Source organism: Thermobia domestica, chromosome 16, assembly GCF_964235325.1.
Source record: "Thermobia domestica chromosome 16, izTheDome1.hap1.1, whole genome shotgun sequence".
NCBI classification, from domain to species: Eukaryota; Metazoa; Arthropoda; class Insecta; order Zygentoma; family Lepismatidae; genus Thermobia; species Thermobia domestica.
In genome coordinates, this window is record NC_137469.1 from 175,156,485 (window position 1) to 175,174,183 (window position 17,699).

Here is a 17,699-nt window from a genome sequence, read left to right on the forward strand (position 1 = left end):
GAACTAGGGGCAAGTTACTTCTCACACGATCTTGTTAAGTAAGGTCGTGAATTTTAGATCGTGAATCGCAGCCTTACTTCAGTCCCGTCTGAGACAGGCTTTAAGGTGGATCACTAGGTGTTCTCGGTGTTATGCTAAACGCTGCTTAAATACTGCGGCATTGCCAGTTAGTGTCGAATGTTTACTGATGCCAGATAATAAAAGGAGGAATCATGGAATCTTGCTTAGATACTTACTGGAGAAATTAGTTTCTGATCCTTACCGCAATTCCTCTTCTCGAACTGCAACGCTAGAATCCAGGAATTTTCTTATTGTGACTATTACAGTAAACGTACAAATTTGACAACAACACATTATGGCGTTCTGCGCAAGTTTCGTCTCAAAATCTATTTCCTTAAATGTAAATTAATATTTAAATAAAATATGAAACATAACACGAAAAACGGTCAAATAATATATCTATTTCGTGATCAGATTGTTGCCTTAAAATACTTTACACATACAAGTAAATATTTCATAAAAAAGTGAGCACTTCTAGTAAGATCTGACAGCAAGTGCCATATTGTGTGCTCATTGTAAAACGAATTAAATATTTTCTTTTATTTGTTACATTTTTCGATATCAGGAGATACAACCAAATGAATCAGTGCATTGTGCTGTAGCTAAAACAATACTCTATCTTATAGTACAATATTTATAATATGTAACGTTCATTGCGCAGTAGTTAAGGAAATGAGCTAAAATATGTACTGACTTCCTGGTGGTGATCCACCTTAAGGAGTCGTGGTTTTGGGGTCGTGTCATCACCATTTCATTTTGTCTGCAGTGGATAATGATTTCAAGCTGATTATACATTTCATAAGTAGCTACCTATGACATTCTCACTAGCATATATTAGGTTTTCCTGACTCGAATTCTTTTCAAAAAGATACAATTGTTCAGAAATCTTTGAACCAACGAAATCATATCAATGTGTATTTCATTATGTCTTATAAATATAAACTTGCGGAAACATAGACTTAACCATTGTATTTCTCGTAAAATTCAAACCCAATTTGAAATATCACATGACCCCTTCCTATTAAAAAAAAATCGAGCGAGGTACAAGATGGCCGAGTTCAAGATGGCGTCCATGATAAACATATTCTAAAATAAATGTCTACTTTCTTCCGGTTTTGGTTAATGTGTTTTTTGTTTTTCATCGCTTTACCCGTTTTACAAATAAAATGAAATTATCAAACTTGAAACACGATGTTATGGCTTACTCTGATCAATCAGGTTTTTGGCCACTGCGCCCATCTTTATGGACGGAAGCACTTTGAATTTTGCTTACGCTCGTTTGTTGATATTCCACTCTTCTCTGCTAAGTTTGGTAAAGAAACTAGATTTCGGCATTGATATGTTTACTTGGAAGAGAAGAAAATTATGAAGTCTGATATAGAACCTTCTTGAAAAATTGCGAGGCAAAAGGGTGAAATATGTATTTTAAAATTCAATTACTGTCAGCATTTTCATTTGAGTTATTTCTCTGAAAAATTAGCTGCCAAAAGCAATGAACAGGGTGAGCGTTTTCATCAGAACATTTTGCAGATAGAAAAACGTTTTAAAGGAAATGGGACCTGTCCATGATAAGAGGTTACTGTTAGTTCCTCCTGAAAGAGGACTCCACAACATAGAAACGGAAAAATGTTTCGAAACTGTCTTTGCCGTTAATCATTTTTCTTAATCAAGTTTGTAAGTAAACATGGAGGATGTTCCGGGGATAAACAGACAAACCTATCATGTGTTCAGGATCTCAATACAAGAAAACTGTTTTTCTGTTATTTTGGTCAGAAACGCTTAATTATGCCATAAGCTAATCAGGCCCGTATCTACGGGGGCCTAGGGAAGCCAGACCCCCTAAATTTTAATGACCCCTTAAAACTTTCATGGTAGGCTTGCAAATGAACTACATTTTGATTAACTATAATTTGGTTGCATCGGACCTCCCAACTCCTACAACCCCCCTACATTTTTGGGTGGTTATGGGCCTGGAGCTAATTAAAAGTAATTACTGAAATTGGTCATTCCTTTTACCTTTTCATTATCCCTATCTCCGTAATTAAGCGTTTTCGATCAAAATGGCATTTTTTTTCTTGTATTGAGGCTCTGAACACACAGAAAATATGCAAAGTTTGTCGGCTTTTCCCGGAACACCTTGCACATGAATACGTAATAACACTATACACGTAAGTTTGTAAATAATGTGTTTACAATGTTTAGTACCATATAGCAGTGGTGCCCACCCCCCTTCATGTCCATGACGCACCTCCCCTCAACTGTCTATCCGTAGGTGTTCTTCCATGAAAAAAATCTTTTCGATTAATTTTTACACCCCTCAAACGTATTTATTTATTGATTTTTACCCCTCCCCAAATATTTCAATGACGCAGCTTGCGTCATTGATCCCCCCTTGTGGGCACCCCTGCCACATAGTGCCTACATGTATTTCTTTCATTAAAACAGAATTTATCTTCATAAACACCTTTTATGTTATATCTCAAATTACATTTACTCCTGTCAGCCAGCAGTTAATCATCATCGAATTTAGGACAGAATGGCAGGAGGACAAAATGGCAGGGGACATAATGGCAGGAAATAAAGGCAGGAGGACAAAATGGCAGCGGACGAAATGGCAGGAGGACGAAATGGCAGCGGACGAAATGGCAGGAAGTTAATTTGGCAAAAATTATAACTCCTAGGGCTCGTATTTTTAGGTTTTACCTATTGTGTTTGTTAGTAGGTAACGGTTCTCGATTTATTCATTTCAACCTCAAATGACCAAATCATATAAATACAGCTAAATTGAACCAAGAGCGTAAAAGAGGGTAAATATCAGTTATCCATGTCTTAACTTTTTTCTTAAATTTATTTCTTTTTAACCAACTTCCAATTGATATTCTGGTTTTATAATAATTTTAAGTGGTACAACGTTTATTTATGACGAAAGAATTTTCCCGTGGACTCCCTCTGAATTTTTCTCAGGGTCTAACTATCATATGACAAAGAATTAAATCTACTAACTGCTTTCACACACAATATAATTTTGAAACTTGGGAGCCTAGTGGTATCTTTGTGTCTGTAGTATGTAATAATGCTGATACGTTATTCTCTTGAAATCTTAATGGTATTTGTCGTTTGACTTCAGAAGACTGAGTTTAGCCTGCAAGTAGAAGTTGCCTATAGTTAAAACATATCAGATGTACGATCAAGTTTAATAAAACCTGACCCTCCCCCTCCTCTATCTGAAAAGCCCTATATTGTTATTCACATATGAAATTCAAAGACAAAGGCAATCGTCTTTATCCAGTCATATTTTTATTTTAAAGTGTAAATATTAAAATGTGCTACGCATGGTTGCAAGAGGCTGGGTGTTTTTTCTTTTTTGGTTAATACTGAACTTAGGTACCTAATATTGGAACTAATTTTCTTCATAAATTGATGTAAAAAGCTGTCGCGTGATTTTCGACCAATTATTTCATCGCTGGTATCTATGAGCAATGAGATAACAACAGTGGAAGACAAACTTCGTTCTTCTCAAACTTGATACTTTGAAAACTTATGAAAGTAGTTTCGTTATCCAAATACATATTCAATCAAATCAGTTTCAGAAGTAGCATTAATCTTATAATAACGTAATGGCTGTAAGAGTTACCCTGAAAATGTATTTTGTATGTTTTCTTTTCTTTCGTAATTGAGATTTTTTTTCCTGAATTTCACTGGAGTTATGAGGAACCTTAAATTATCAGGCATTTCACTTTAATCGCTCCCCTTTCACCCCCAATGTGATATTGGGTATATTTACAGCTTAGTGCAGCTTAAAGGAACCATGATCGTGCATATTGGATTTCTAACTTACTTGCTTATAGCGTTGCCCTCAAGACGAGATGAGAATTCACGTTTCCTCGTCTCGTGTCGTAAATGTTTGTGAAAGTCCTGTCTCGAATCAAAATTTTCTCGTCTCGTTTTGTAAATTTATGTACAAAATGTGTCCTGATTTCCGTCTTAGATTCATGTAGAATTTATCAGAATTCTTCCAGGCTACGACGAGTCCACGAAAGATTGATATAACGATACTTAAATCATATTTATTAAAGAAGTAAATTGTGTAATGACTTGCGTATCTTTAAACGTTGATAAATGCTCTTTCTTGTGTTCATACTATTACCTTATCAAATTGCATATGACATATATACAATTAATCATATTCTATATTTTGAAAACGGGAGATCCTATGTGTACCGAAAGTTCTAGTTTTTCTTGTGAGTACTCTACAATTTGTTTCCTCCGATGATTTTTGCCCCGAGCTTCCCTTGAATTTGTCCCTATGCATATTTTATAGACTTAAAAATACTAGAGACAGTCACCAGAAAATAATGAGTACACATCCTACATATCCTCTCGTCAAAAACTTCGGAACGAGTCGAATCGACCAATTTTAATTCGTTTTCTTTGCCACAGAAAGTATCTGATCCTTTCTACAATACCGAGGTTAGTTTATTCGCAAGTTAATATGGAGAATGTATGTATTTTCCTTTTTTTTTTTTTTTTTTTGCTTGGTACTTAAAATGTTTTGCAAATAACTTCAATAACTTTTGAAACTGTTTGTCTTCACTTGAGCATATATAGATCACAGTGAGAAATAAAGATAAAAGCTGCTTCCTTCTAGTAATACCCGAAAAGATCTTAAATAATATATATAAAAAAGAAAACGACTAAAACTAATTTCTTTCATTAAGACACTGCTGGTATGAATAGAAAGCTTGCAATAGTAAGGTGTTTGTAGATGACTGTCAATTAGAATTGATATATTATTACCAGTTCGAATTTTGGAGCATAATGAATAAATCGAAAATTTATGTTGAAATCTTCATGTATCAATCAAAAAACAAAATAGTTTAAAACCCGACAATTCAAATTAACTTCCTGCTATTCTGTCCTTCTGCCATTTCGTCCGCCTGCCATTTTGTCCCCTGCCATTTCGTCCTCTGCCATTTTGTCCTCCTGCCATTATGTCCCCTGCCATTTTGTCCTCCTGTCATTCTGTCCGTTCCCCTTGATGACCATAACAATGTTTGGTAAACGTATAAATTATGCACCTCCTCGTTATGAAGTTTCCGCCATTCCCCATTCCCGTTCCTCTTGGAGTCCGAATATTGGTCTAAGAATCTTGTTTTCAAATACTTTCAGTCTGCGATTTTCCCTCAGAGTCAGTGATCAATTTTCGCAACCATACAGCATAACAGGTATGATTATCGTTTTATATTTTAAGCTACAAATTCCTCAACAGAATTCGCGACAACAAAAGGTTTTTAACTGAATAATAACACGAAATTCCTGCTTTCAGTTGACATCAGTGATTATAATTTTGGTCTGTTAATAATGATCCTAGATATGTAAAGGTATCCACTCTGTTGAAAGTAAATATTATTTGGTATTTTAACGCATCCATAAAATACAGTATTACGATGTCGACAAACTTCCACGTATTTAGATTTCCCTGCATTTACTTCTATCCTCATATCCCTGCAAGCATTAATTAAGATTTCTGCATTCCCTTCTATTGTTCTATCATCCCCTATTAAGTTTACATCATCAGCGTACGCCATAACCTGGTAAATACAATTCAGCTCTAGGACCTGATTGTTGTTTTTGATTTTCCTTATAGTGTTCTCCAGAACCAAGTTAAATAATAATGGCGACAACGCATCCCCTTGTTTCAGGCCATTCTCGACGTAAAAGCTCGTAGACACAAAAAAATCCTACCCGGACTTTACTTTGGGATTAATTTAAACATATCTTAATTAATCTATCTCTATCGGTATTCCAAATTCTGTAGGCATGTACAATGTTTCCCTCCCGCCATAGTCTATGCCAGAATATTGTATTCCCGTTTATTTTCAAGTATTAGTCGAATAGTAAATATCTGGTCGGTAGTTGATCGATTTTACCTAAATCCGTTCTGATAATATCTAATAATTCCATCTGTGTATGGAGTCAATCTTGCTAAAAGAATGTTTAAGAGAATTTATTGGATGTTGACAGAAGAGAAATGTCTCAATAATTATTATAATCAGTTTTGTTGCTTTTCTTCTCAACTGGGATATGGTTCGATTCTTTTCACTCTTGTGGTAATTCCTCCTTGTTCCAGATAAGGAGAATGACTTTGTGTATCTTGCTCTATAATTTTTCCCCTCCAGCTAAAATTTTCAAAACTTGCGTTTCTTTGTTCTAAAAGTTTTGGAAGTTTTCCGCCAGATGACAATGAAATTTTATGTAGTTATTTCGTTCGGATTTTGTAGCCAACGCTGTTTCTTCTGTTTTCTCTTCTCTGCTATTTTAGTGCATTCGTGGTTGACCCGGAGGTTTGTTCCTACGTATTTTTGCGTGAGCCAACATTTCTTTTGCTGAAATTTTAATGATATCTGTAATTTCAACCAAGTATCCTGAACACTAGTGCACTCTGAACCTTCGAAAACCGAGAATCTATTCGACAATTCAATCTGGCTCCCCACTCACCTGACTCTCCTTTAATTTATTTAAATTAGACCGCTCCGTTTTCAGATATTGAATTCAGATATTGAATATTTCCAGGTGGTAATCATTATCAGAATCAGCTCCTCTAAACGACAGAACATCAGTTGTGCTAGACTGTTTTCCTCTCTCTACTAAAACGTGATCAGTTTGATTATGTGTATTTTCCATCTGATGAGGTCCAAGTATATTTACGAATGTCGCGATGTGGAAATTTTGTAATCTTCACGATAAGGTTTCTGGATGCTGTAAAGTTCACAGTCTAAAGTCTTTTTCACAACCTTCCTTATGCAGACATTTATTCCCTATAATCGATTTGAAAATACTCGTCCTACCTTCGCATTCAAACCGCCTAACAGAGTTTTCATATGGTATTGCGGGAGATGATCAAATACCCGTTCTATTCTTTCGTAAAAACTGCCTTTTTTCGTCATCCTTATTTTCTGTTGGGGCATGTTCATTTAAAATAATAATATTACACCACCGATCCTTAAGAGAAGTAAAAGAAATTTATGTTGAAATCTTCATTTATCAAGCAAGAAACAAAATAGTGTAAAACCCGACAATTCGAATTAACTTCCTGCCATTCTGTCCTCCTGCCATTTTGTCCTCTGCCATTTCGTCCGCCTGCCATTTTGTCCCCTGCCATTTCGTCCGCCTGTCATTTCGTCCTCTGCCATTTTGTCCGCCTGCCATTATTTCCTGCCATTTTGTCCCCTGCCATTTTGTCCTCCTGCCATTCTGTCCGTTCCCCTCATCATCATTATTATAACAGAAAATCTGAAGGTGATACGAAAAAACTGATGCATTTTCGTTTTCAGGACGTTTGATTTAACAGGAACTGCATTCTTTTTACCTCAGAAAGTTGAAATTTGTAGATATGTGTTATCAGTGCTACAAAGTTTATTACTGAAACTATATGTAAAAATATATAAGTGAATAAACATGTAAATAAACTTAATTCGTGGCTGCTATTACTTATGATGTTATCGATAGTTCGCCCTTCATTTCTTGCTTCTTCTTCAATAACCTTACTAACCAACAAAAGTAATCGAAAGAGGGCGCTAACTAAAGTGCACCCGTCGCATCGACAGATTTACGTTTGTTTGTGTCACAGAATAAAAGAGGATGTAACTCGTGTGCGTTTTCGAACACAGTTGATTGGGATTTACAGAAATATAATTGAGGAAAGCGCATATGTTTAGCAGAAGGGGTCCAGCTATTTTCTCTAAAAACATGTTACGATTTTGGTAATTTCTGCTCCCGTTAGGTGAGTTTAGGTTAGATTAGGTTAATTTAGGTTAGCTTAGGTTAGTTTAGACTAGCTTAGGTGAGTTCATATTATATTATGTTAGCACGTGAGACGGTGTCCCAGCGGTAATGGGACATGTTGAAATTTGTCCATTAGCAACATGTTGATATCAACACACACATTGACCACATTTCAATATCGATCATGCGATCCCACTAGTGACATTGATTTAGTTTACCCAGTTTCTTTGTGAGTCCCCTTGCACAATTTCAACTTGGCCTCAGTTGTTGCATCCTTATTGGTATGCAACCGTGCACATCATATTGCATCGGATTGATGGAATATTATTGGTGAATTGGCAATGGCTTTCATGTTCTTGATGCTATTCCTTACATTTCCGACTCATTGAACTCACGTTTACTGAGTACGAGTGCATTTCCGGGCATTTTTCGTTATGTGTTTCCACACATATGAATCATCCTGCTTCATCTGTTGTGCTCTATCGAGACTCCAGATATCTTTCTAGAGGATTTGAGTAGAAATTCGCTATACTTAATACTAAAAACGTCACTGTTGGCCAGCATCCGTACCTGGCGATTATGCAACCACACACAACGGGCATGAAGGTATCCGCCATTTTGCATTTGTTCCAGATATCGACTTAATACATTGGTACCTGGTAGAAACCCTGTCAATTCATATCCATTTAAATCAATTTTCGTTTGGCAGATTATACGGAACTCCCTACGTTCCTTTGGGGAATCCCTTGCGCGTGCATGGTAGGATTGTGAAACATGCGAAATTCAATACAGCAGATATGACTTCTTTAGTGAATTTTTTACCCGCCCTCTTCACGTTGGATAGTTTCTGAACTATTGGCGTTCGAAAGTCATTTTCCCATGCTTTCGGCACCTTGTAGATCCGAAACTATGTCCGATAGCCGAAAGTTCAAGAGAACTTTTTTTTCTTGTCTCAGTGGCAGGAGCCACCTCCCAAGAGTTGTAACACTTACTTTGCAACACCCGATATATATATATATATATATATATATATATATATATATATATATATATATATATATATATATATATATATATATATATATATATATATATATATATATATATATATATATATATATGTGTGTGTGTGTGTGTGTGTGTGTGTGTGTGTGTGTGATATTGCTTCTACAGACCTTGGTGCAACTTACTTGAAGATACGAAGAAAATGATAAGAGAGCAATGTTGTTGGAAAGTATGTTTTCGATCTAAGATGTGGGAATTTTCGGAATTGAACTAACCGTTTGGGCTCGACACTGCTATAGCGCTGAATGGTAAAGACAAATGCAACGTTGCCACGTCTTTGTTGGACAACAATGAAGGAAAGTGCGAGTGGTGTGAAGGATCCTGGACCAGGGAGAATAGAAGAGACAACCACAATGAACGATATGGATAAGGATGACACGTAACGTGAATCCAAGGCAGTGGCGTCTCCATCAGAATGAGAGATGCCAGGAACAAAAAAGAAATTGAATTGAATTTATTCATGATATTGATTGTTTATTGATGTCAACGAGATGAGACAACACGACAATTGAAAAAAATTAGAAAGAGTCTAAGTGAAAAAACTAAAAAAAGAAGAGAGAGAGAGAGAGAGAGAGAGAGAGAGAGAAAAGTCGATAAACATGAGTTATTGCAATATAATTTAAATGGGTACTGCGAAAATGTGCGTGCTTTAAAAGTGAAGCAACAACTTTCAAGTTATAAACTCCTTACAAACGTATTATGCTTGGTACTAAGACAACTTTGAACGATATAATTCAATTCTACTTATTGCGGCACTTAGATCCTGTCTCATTATTCAATTGTTGTCTCTTCTAGAAACAAAAGCGTCAATTTCCAGACGAATTTAAACGAGACAGATTAATTATCTCGTACCCAGAAGCTGGTGTAGGGGTAGCGTGCCTGCCTACCACATGGCACTTGGGTAGGCTGAACATGGCCACAAACCCTGTTTCGATGGGACATCCTGATTGTTTTTCATGGTTTTTCTCAATCCCTCCGTGTGCATGCTTGGATTGTCTCTTCTCTCAGGCCAGAACCGCTTCCTTCTCCAGTCTTAGACTCACCTAAAGGTCCGATGTGACCTTGGAGTGGAGGCCGATCTCTCCGTGTGTCATTAAATAAATAAATAAAGTCTCTCAGCTGATGAACATCATTATTCAGGTCTCGTTTCGGTTCGTAAGCTTTTTGCCTCATCCCACTTTGTTCATATGATTGTCTACTGTCATATATGAGTTTTCGAAACGAGACGAGACACGAGAATGTTCTGGTCTTGTGAGCAATATTACTTACGTCATTGCAAAGAGATTAAAAAATGTAGAAACCAGCTATTTGAGATGTACCATCCAGCATTCGTCTGATGGGCGACAATGGCATACCATCCTTGTTCCTTTGACAAATTGAATGACTGCGACACTCACACAAGAGACATTGTACCTAACCCAACCCATTCTCTCCAAGTCACCTACCCTCTGCAAGATCCTGAAAGAGGTAAAACGATACTGCAACTGTAGTCAGTGTAGAAGATATTCGAAGTGATGTCCATGTTGTTGTACACGAATTGCCATACAATGTCTCAAACTGGTCCTATCTCGTTGCAGAGTCTCAATGGTAATAGCAGCGCAGGCCTCTCAAATATTATGTTGTAGAGTAGCAATTGTACGCGGGTGATCCCTGTAAATAACAGATTTTATGTGGCAGCACAGAAAAAAACATCAAGCAGTGTTAAATCGGGCGATCTCATTGACCATTCCACCAGACCTCGACGCCCGAACCTATGTCCACGAACTGCTGTATCCAACCGTTGGCAAGCATTGACACTGAAGTGCGGTGGCGCAGCATCGTGTTGGCAGTAAAAGTGCTATCGATATACGAGAAGTAAGTTTTCCAATAAGGTTCCATTATTGCTTGTAGCAGGATTTGATAGGTTTCATTTGTTAAACTCCCTTCTAGTAACACAGGATTCACCAGAACATTACCGTGAATTGCACACCACACATTTATACGAGGTTCAACTTGATTATGGGAAACTTCGGTAACACGAGGGTTGCTGTCTGTGCAATACACGTGGTTATGTCTGTTAACAGTTCCATTAAGATGAAATGTGACCTCGTCGCAAAACAAGATTTTAGCCGTAAGGTTAGGTGTCTATGTTATGTGCGTGTAAACCACTCACAGAATTCACGTCATCGGTCGGCATCATCTCAATGCAACTCCTGCGCGAATAGTATCTTGAAGGGATGAAAATGATGCTTGCGCAGAATTCTTTGGACAGACATTCGGCTATTATTACTCTCTTGGGCCACCTTTCTTATCTATCGCGTTGGACTGAACGTAACTTTAGCTAGAATGTCAACCAATGCAGTGCTTAAAGCGAGCCGGTTATGCACCCGAAAGTTAGAAAATCGGCCGGTATGGCATACTGGTAAAAAGTAACTGATTTAATTTTTTTTAAAAAAGAAAAGATTTTACACATAGAAATAAATAAGACGTTAGCATTGAGTCAACAAATATGTTTGTACTATCAAAGATGTCGTTGCTGCTGCTTCCAAAGAAATAAACAGGTTGCTATCATCCAATGCAATGGCAGAATTTGTGCTCTTGATTTTTTCAACATTTGTGCGAGCAATTTCACCCCCCCCTCAAAAAATTCCAACTACCGTACCACTATCCTAAAATGTTTAACCTGGGCCGCCCCTGGCATTAGCAGGACTCTTTTTTTTATTCAAAATTATTCTTTTCACATTATCTGGACTTCTGTGCTTACAATTATAAGAAAATTAGTATTATAACCACGAGACGAGACGAGACCAGAATAAACTTTCGAAAATGGAAATGAGATTGGGAAGAATCATTAAATACTAGATATTATAGACTAGACGAGAGTGCCTTCAAAGCCTTGAAAACGAGACGAAAAAGCATTACATATCCACTTAAAGGCCCCGTTGACTCACTAGTAAACCGTGTTGAATCCATGTTCTTCCAGATCGCCAATATGCTCAAGCAAAGTCTTAGGAAAGCAAAATGATTTTATGAATATTTATTTCTGTTAGGCTGATGATTGTGGGGAGTAAAACATTTGGTACATTACACTTCACTTAATCTCTCTCTCTCTCTCTTTCTATAGATTTTCACGTCAAAAATGGTGCAAAAAATGTCAGGAGTAGAGATGATCTTTATTGTTCTGTCAAAATTACTGCTCTAAGTGATCATATTTGTTCCATACCGTCACCTCATCTGATGTCACTTTAAGCACTCAACTAGTGTGCCATCGTCGGTTACGGATTTTGGTCTGCCTGAGCGAGGTCGGTCCAAGACACTGCCAGTATTCTTGAAGCGTGTCAATAATTTGCCAATCGTTGTATGTGATGACATGGAAGATGTGGATAGCGGTGATGCAAATTCCACAGCTGCACGTATACTCAAAGTGGAAGCGTGAAGAGCCATTTCCGCTTTGTTTCCAGGTGAATACATAGTCACTATTCTTCATACACACGGAGACGTACGGACAATTCAACACACCACTTCAACACACAACGCTACAAACAGAACTAAACGGGAAGTGAAAAATGAGTGGCGTGTTGCTCGTGCTTAATTACTGCTACTTCGGCAAAATAAGCGTATCACGGCAATATGTTTATTTAAGAAAATCGCTCAGCGGTGCTTCCTGAAATATTTGACGGTTTCCTCCCCTCCTGCTTCTCTCTTCCTTCAATGGAATTTCTCACCAAATAACTCACATTCGAACAGTTACTGTGTCCCAATTCAGGTATTTCTTTTTCCTCTCTTCATTTATTTCATTTCGACTATTTCCCACTTCCTATACAGTTTTCCGTGGCTCAGTCGGTAATGCATCTACGATACAGGCTATTCATGCGGTCATAGTTCAACATTCGAATTCAGCCTCTATGAAATTGCGGAACAGTATTTTTTGAACCAGTAGCCTTTTTATGTTCTTTCATTTATTTAACAAGTAGATGACGACCAGTGGTACCCCTTGGATTACTTGCATTCTCTAGATGTCATTCATTTGTCAAAGGAACAAGGATGGTATGCCATTGTCGCCAATCAGACGAATGGTGGATGGTACATCTCAAATAAGCTGGCTTCTACATTTTAAATCTCTTTGCAATGACTTACGTAAGTATTGCTCACGAGACCAGAACATTCTCGTGTCTCGTCTAGTTTCGAAAACTCATATACGACACTAGACAATCATTGAACAAAATGGGATGAGGCAACAAGCTTACGAACCGAGACGAGACCTGAATAATGATGCTCATCAGCTGAGAGACTTTATTTATTTATTTATTTATTCAAGGAGATGACACAAGGAGAGATCGACCTTGACTTCGAGGTCACATCGGCCCTTTAGGTGAGTCTAGGACTGGAGAAGGAAGCGGTTCTGCCCCGAGAGAAGAGACAATTCCAGCATGCACACCGAGGAATTGAGAAAAACCATGAAAAACAATCAGGATGTCCCATCGAAACAGGATTCGTGGCCACGTTCAGCCTACTCAAGTGCCATGTGGTAGGCAGGCACGCTACCCCTACACCAGCTTCTGGGTACGAGATAATTAATGTGTTTCGTTTAAAGCCGTCTGGAAATTGGCGCTTCTGTTTCTAGAAGAGACAACAATTGAATAATGAGACAGGATCTAAGTACCGCAATAAGTAGAATTGAATTATATCGTTCAAAGTTGTCTTAGTACCAAGCAGAATACGTTTGTAAGGAGTTTATAGCTTAAAAGTTGTTGCCTCGCTTTTAAAGCACTCACATTTTTGCAGTACCCATTTAAATTATATTGCAATAACTCATGTTTAACGACTTTTCTCTGTTTTTTGAGTTTTGGCACTTAGGCCCTTTCTAATTTTATTCAATTGTCCTCTTGTTTCATCTCGTTGACATCACTAAGCAATTAAAATCAGTTTGTCGTGAATAAATTTAATTCAATTTATTTTTCGTACCTGCCTCAACCCTTCTGATTGTGACACCACTGCCTTGGATTCACGTTACGAGTCATCCTTCTTCATATCCTTCATTGTAGCCCTCCCTTCTATTCTCCTTGGTCCACGATGCTTAAAACCACACGCACTTTCCATCATTGTTGTCCAACAAAGACGTGGCAACGTTGCTTTTTCTTTACCATTGGGCGCTATACCAGTGTCGAGCCCAAACGGTTGGTCCAATTCCCAAAATTCCAAGACTTTAGATTGAAAACACATACTTTCTAGTAACATTGTTTTCTTATCATTTATTTTCGTACCTTCAATAGTTCCCGAGATGGCCTATGCAAACGGACTTATGGGACACCCTGTATGTTTGATTCTTTGTTGTATAATCTTGCAAATCATTGTAGCAAATTATCTTGCACTGTAACATTGTCCTTAGCTATTCGACTATATTCAAATAATTAATTACAAAAATAAACAAATGATTTACTTTCCAAAGAAACCATATGTTTTGTTACTTTTGTATTCTTTGTTTTATTAGCAAAGTCGTATGCACTTGAAACACATGCATCATACATTTCCCTGCTAAGCGGCGCAGACATTTTTCCGGAACTGATAGATGACGTATGAACATGTCGGTCATTGCTTCCTGTAATCAGCTATAGATATACCACATTGACTTGACATGTAGTCTTCCGTTCCGAGCGCTGCTATCGGCTGAAGGAATTCCACTCCCTTTCGCTAAGGCTCTCTTGCTTAGCAACAGCTGAAATCTTATTAGCTCAAGGCGTGGGTGCGTCGAGGGTGTGAGCTTTAGTTCGCACTTTTGCCACGGCTCAAGACATTTTGGCAGCACTATAGCTCTAAAGTATTTCATAGCGCAACAAAAAATCAGTGAGAATGTCCATTAATAATTCTCTTTCTTCCTTCCTTACAAGACATTTATATGAATAATTATTTTTTCATGATCTAGTTTAACTATATTTCTATTTCATGTATACACAAAATGACTGTACTTGATAGTAGATTTTCAATTAACACATTATCACGTATGCCAATCACAGCTATGCTTGTTTTCTCCGGGAAAACGAAAATAGGGAACAACATGATATTAAGGTGGATCACCACCCGGAAGTCAGTAGATATTTTAGCTTATTTTCTTAACTACAGTGCAATGAAACGTTACATATTATAAACATTGTACTATAAGATAGAGTTATGTTTCAGCTACAACACAAGACACCGATTCGTTTGGTTGTGTCTTCTGATATTGAAAAAGGTAACAAATAAAAGAAAATGTTTGATTTGTTTTAAAATGAGCACACAAGATGGCACTTGCTGTTAGATCTCACTAGAACTGCTCAGTTTTATGAAATGTTTATTTGTATGTGTAAAGTATTTTAAAATAATGTTCTCATTATATTTATTGTTTGACCGTTCTTCGTGTTATGTTTCACATTTTATTTAAATATTAATTTACATTTAAGGCTGCAGACTACTAAATATTTTTGAAAAACTAATAATTTTTCTTTTGCCCGTTTCTCGTAAGTGGAAAGAGGTAATAAAATGTAACTTACCACAATAATAGATAATGTTATTCTACACCTGAAAATACAAATCGAAAGAATTTTCAGTGTTGCCATCCATAGAAATTACAGTGTGACCAGAATTTGAATTACTCAAAAATCTAGGTAAAGGCAGCGACTAGAAAAATGAATTCAACGGTAATTGATGACTTATCATGCTGTCTATCCTTCTTGTTTACTACTTTTTAAATAATGTTTCTATTTATTTTGTAAGAATTTATGTAAGGTTTATAAAATAAATAGAAATATTATTAAAAAAGTAGTAAACAAGAAGGATAGACAGCATGATAAGTCATCAATTACCGTTTAGTTTATTTTTCTAGTCGCTGCCTTTACCTAGATTTTTGAGTAATTCAAATTCTGGTCACACTGTTATTTCTATGGATGGCAACACTGAAAATTCTTTCGATCCGCATTTTCGGGTGTAAAATAGCATTATCTATTATTGTGGTAAGTTACATTTTATTACCTCTTTCCACTTACGAAAAACGGGCAAAAGAAAAATTATTAGTTTTTCAAAAATATTCAGTAGTCTGCCCCCTTAAGGAAATATATTTCGAGAAGAAACTTTCGCAGAACGGCATTATGCGTTGTTGCCAAACTTATACGTTTCCTGTGGTAGTCACAATAGCAACATTCCTGGATTCTAGCGTTGCAGTTCGAGAAGCGGAACTTAGCTGTGAGTTGGAGTGAGGGTCTAAAACTAATTTCTCCAGTAAGTATCGAAGCAGAATTACATGATTACTTCCTTTGTTATCTGGCATCAGTAAACACTCGACACTATCTAGCAACGCCGCACTCTTCAAGCAGCGTTTAGCATAACACGGAGAACACCTATAGTCATCCACCTTAATATTTTGCTTTATTTACATCTTATAGGATTCCCTTCATGTATATCTATAATGTCAGCTACAAATCTACAAATATGAATCATGTGCGATTACTTCATCTGCAAGTCTACAAATTTTGAAAATTTAATGTCTATTATGACATTTTTTTGTTGAAATAAATTTTGTTTTAGAAAATAATTGCTTGTGTATTATTTCTTGAAGCATCATATCCCGAAATTTTGTTCTCGAAGGAAATATGCCATGTCCCAAAAGTCCGGTGACACTTTTTATTACACAAAAACTAGAAGTGACATAGCTGTCGTGTATATGTCATATGAAAGAGTATCTCATTTTTTTTTTTTTTTTATTATTTATCTTATTTTTCAGGCAATGCTCGTAGTCCCCACATTCACTGCAGTTGGCGTTGGCATGTCATAAACATCGCGACTTCTGGTGTAGAGCGTGCTTTCTGTGTGTTGCGATAAAAACAAGAATGCTAAAGATGTGCAACGGAAGTTTAGGACAAGGTATAAGAAAGAAACACCAAGCAGCAGATTTGTTTATGCCTGGCATGATAAATTTGTAACAACTGGTTGCCTGTGTTCTAACAAAAGAAGTAGCCGTCCTACAGTATGCTCCAACGAATATGGCAAGAATTTGATTACTGTCTAGACTACTGTCGTGTTACACATGGTTCCATATCGAGGCATTGTGGACTCACATATTTTTAAAAAAATCATTTGAAATACTCTTTCATATGACATATACACGACAGCGAAATCATTTGTAGTTTTTGTGTAATAAATTAAGAATAGTGTTACCGGACTTTTGGGACACGGTATATTAATTCGAATCATTTTTGTTTCTGAGGTAATTACCAGTAAAATCTCTGTAGTGAAACAGACAATTACCAACACTTTCTTTTCGACAAACTGTTTCACAAAGTTTTTTAGTTCAACACAAAACGTTTCTTTGTTTCAGGTTTTCGTTTTCGATTGTGGTGGACAAACACCGTGTGCGTGGGTTTTCTCGGGGTTCTCCCGTTTCCTCCCACTTTCTTCATTCCACTATTTCATTCATCACTCATCATCACCGTCTCCTTTAGCCTAGCCGGCATAATCGTGGGACGTAAAATTCAAAGATTTTATTTATTTATTGTTTTCGAAGGGAATTTACAAAAAAGCACCAGGTTCCATTTCATAAATGAGATGTTTCAGATTTTTGTTGAAAGAAAATTTACAAAAATGAAAACTAGTTTTCCGTCACGAAACCTAACAATTTTGATTACAATTTATTTGAATAGATCTTCAGAAAAAGAGCACTGGCAACTCTGTAAAACTGAATAATCATTTTTTTGACTATTCACATCTATTGTTGGCTAATCCATACTGCTTGATTAATTAGGTAAAGAAAATAACAAATAGTATTCAATGTCTGGCATTCG